Raw genomic sequence first — 3957 nt, 5'->3', positions numbered from 1 at the left:
CAGCCAGAAGAGCCACCACAGCTGCGAACAGCACCCACCAGAGGAGCTGCCAACAACTGAGAAGCAGCTGCTACCACAACCGTCCAAGCAGCAACCACAGCCCAAGGAGCCCCTGCCACCCAGGGAGCAGCCAAATGACTCACAATCAAACATGGGTAGACAAAGAAACCCCCAAAGGAAAGAAAAGGAGGACTCACCAGAAAAGCAGCTAAGTGAGACAGAGGCATGCAACATGACAGAAAAAGAATTCAGAATAAGGGTCCTAGAGTGCATACACCGGACAGAGGAAAAAGTCAAGAAGAGAGTGGTGGTGCTCTGCGCATCAAGAGGGAATGTGACCTCGGCAGGTCAGGGCGCCTGCTGAGGGACAAGCAGACGCTCCCAGGCAGACAGCGGGGAGCTGTGTTCCAGGTGGGGGACAGCATGCTACAAAGGCCACGAGGCAGGAGGGCACGAGGCCCAGGGGAGCTGAGAGGCTGGTGCCTAAAGGAGAGGGTGGGGAAGGACCCGGCCTGTGGGTGGGAGCCCAACATTGGCCAGGAAGGTTTTGTTCTTTTTTTTCTTCTTAAAGTATTACAAAGAGTATTATACATGTCTCCTTCCCCCCTCCTACACCCCCCAACCCTCCCCAGGGTTCCCACTGTAGTTTGACATTCTGCTCAATGCTGCTCTGCCTCTGTATCCATTTTTGTTCATCAGTCTATAATGGTCCTTATTATCCATAAATGAGTGAATTCATGTGGTATTTTTCTCAGCTTCCCAGGGGCCGTCCCAGTCTCACAGGGGCCATCTCAGCCTCACAGGGGCCGCCTCAACCTCACAGGGGCCGTTTCAACTTCAGCGGGGCTGTTTCAACCTCACCGGGGCCATTGCAAGCTCACTGGGGCCGTCTCAACCTCACCAGGTCCGATTCAACCTCACCAGGGCTGTTTCAACCTCGCTGGGGCCATCTCGACCTCACCGGGGCTGATTCAACCTCACCGGAGCTGTCTCAACCTCACCGGGGCCATCTCAGCCTCACCGGGGCCATCTCAGCCTCACCTTGGCCGTCCCAGCCTCAACGGGGCCATCTCAGCCTCACATGGGCTGTCTCAACCTCACAGGAACCGTCTCAACCTCACATGGGCCGTTTCAACCTCACCGGGGCCGTTTCAACCTCACCAGTGCTGTCTCAACTTCACCGGGGCTGATTCAACCTCACCGTGGCTGTCTTGAACTCACCGGGGCCATCTCGACCTCACTGGTGCCATCTAGACCTCACCGGGGCCGATTCAACCTCACCAGGGCCGTCTCAGCCTCACCAGGGCCATCCCAGCCTCACCGTCCGTCTCAACCTCACCGGGGCCGTCTCAACCTCACCGGGGCCGTCTCAACCTCACCGGGGCCGTCTCAACCTCACCGGGGCCGTCTCAACCTCACCGGGGCCGTCTCAACCTCACCGGGGCCGTCTCAACCTCACCGGGGCCGTCTCAACCTCACCGGGGCCGTCTCAACCTCACCGGGGCCGTCTCAACCTCACCGGGGCCGTCTCAACCTCACCGGGGCCGTCTCAACCTCACCGGGGCCGTCTCAACCTCACCGGGGCCGTCTCAACCTCACCGGGGCCGTCTCAACCTCACCGGGGCCGTCTCAACCTCACCGGGGCCGTCTCAACCTCACCGGGGCCGTCTCAACCTCACCGGGGCCGTCTCAACCTCACCGGGGCCGTCTCAACCTCACCGGGGCCGTCTCAACCTCACCGGGGCCGTCTCAACCTCACCGGGGCCGTCTCAGCCTGACCGGGGCCGTCTCAGCAACACAAAGTTTGGCATTCTGTCCTTTGTTGGGCGGCTCCTTGGTGGACAAAATCTCCAGGCGTTCCTAGTGGCTGAGTATCTGGTATGCTTGTTTGGATTTCATTTTCTACCAAGTGCACAGACTGTTTGTCTGCCATCTCCCGGTGTCCCATGTGAGACTGGATCTGGTGGACCTGCTTGTGCGTTTGCTGGTACAGCGGTTCCACGTCACCCACCCAGCCAGGTCCAGCTCCGGCTTCCTCCGAACCTGATTCTGCTTCTTGAGTGTGTCCCTTATGTATGCGAGGAGTTGAAATCTGCATTCTGCTGGGCTGGGCTGCAAAAGCGCCAGTGGTTCTCTTTGTGCCACTGGCACAGCTTGGGTGGGGATGTAAATTGAGTAGGGCAGGGTCTCAAGGAGTCACCAGGGCAGAGCAGACAGCAATGGCGTCTCCGCAGCTTCTTGCCTCTCCAGACTCCGCAACTCCGCGTCCCTGAGTGCCGGCGCGCAGCTCCACGGGAGAGCCACCCTCGCTCTCCGACCCACTGCAAGGCCATCCCGCCTCTCCCCGTAGGGGTCTGTGACCTCAGAATTCTGCCCCAAACAAGCTCAGTGGATTCGAGAGTTTGTAACCCTTCCTATTGAAAAAAAACCGCTTCTTGAGTGTGTCCCTTATGAATGCGAGAAGTTGAAATCTTCAGTTTCTTGGGTTAAGCTGTAAAAGTGCTGGTGGTTCCTTTTGTGCCTCTGGCACAGCTTGGGCGGGATATGAATTGAGTAGGGCAGGGTCTCAGGGAGTCCCCAGGGCGGAGCAAACAGCAATGGCGTCTCCGCGGCTTCTCGCCTCTCCGCAACTCCGCGAGAGAGCCACCCTCGCTTTCTGCCCTGCTGCACGGCCGTCCCGCCTCTCCCCATAGGGGTTTGGGACCTCAGAATCCGTACCTCCGCTCTTGGCGCCTCTGCATATCCTACTCAGTCTCAATGTGCTTCTTTCTTTCCTTCCAGTTGTACAACTTCCACTGGGCCAGCTTTCCCATGGTTCTGAATAATAGCAGTTTGTCTTATAGTTGGTAGTTTCAATGTTGTTGTGGGAGGCAGCACGCACAGGTCTATACCTTACGCCGCCATCTTGGTTCTCCCAGGAAGGTTTTGTTCTTATTCTAAAGTCCATGGGAAGCCATTAAAGGGTTTGAAACCATGGAGCAGATTTACGTGTTTTCAAGTTCAGTCTGGCTGCAGGGCTGAAGACAACCCTGAGAGGAGCAGGCACGGGTCCCTCGGGACACTGTCCAAGTCCAGGCAAGAGGACTTAGGCGTGCCGGGTGCCGGAGAGGAGGGACAGGTTTAAGGGAAGTTTGGGAAGCAATGTCAACAGAGCTTCGTGATAGGCTGGATTTGTGAGGGAGAGCAAGGGAGCCCAGGTTTGTGGCTTGTGCGCTGAGTGGATTCCACTGCCATTCAGTCAGGGAACAAGGGGCGAGGACACACCGAGACTGACATGCACCTGAACTTCCGGTGGTTGTGTCTAGGGTAGCGATTATCGACTGTGCGCCGCAAGAATTGTTAAAACATGAGATACCTGAGTATTTAGCCAGAGCACTGGCCTCTTTTCCCTTAGATTAAAAAATGGCAACATCCAGGCCCCGGCCTGGTAGCTCAGCTGGTTAGAGCATCGTCCGTTATGTTAAGGTTGCAGATTCAGTCCCGGGTCAGGGCACACACAAGAACCAACCAGTGAATGCGCAAATAAGTGGAACCACAAATCAGTCTCTCTTTCTCTCACTCTCTCTCGCTCTCAAAAAAATAAATAAATAACATGACATCCAACACAATAGCCGTCCAGTGTGAATGAATCAAAATTATACCTATTTTGGTCAGATTAGCAAAAAATACATATTTCTTTAGTGCGCCACAGAATGTTAGCGATTAGTTTGTGTGCCACGAGATGAAGAGCGGAGGAAGTCTGAGCACAGAGGCTTGGGTCCCCGCCTGCTGCCCGGCCTCCAGCCCTCACCACCGGGGCTCTGGCTGCTGAGCCCTGGCCCTGTCATTGCCGCCTCCCCTCGCAGTGCGGTTCGCACTCAGACCTGCGGCTCAGCCGGCTCCTCCACCGTCCTGGGCCCCGAGGGCCCATGAATCCAACGGAAGCTGAAAGTGGTCTCTACTGCTATCCTCACCACC

Source organism: Myotis brandtii, unplaced genomic scaffold, assembly GCF_000412655.1.
Source record: "Myotis brandtii unplaced genomic scaffold, ASM41265v1 scaffold1750, whole genome shotgun sequence".
In the NCBI taxonomy this organism is placed as follows: Eukaryota; Metazoa; Chordata; class Mammalia; order Chiroptera; family Vespertilionidae; genus Myotis; species Myotis brandtii.
This window is presented reverse-complemented; position numbering follows the sequence as displayed.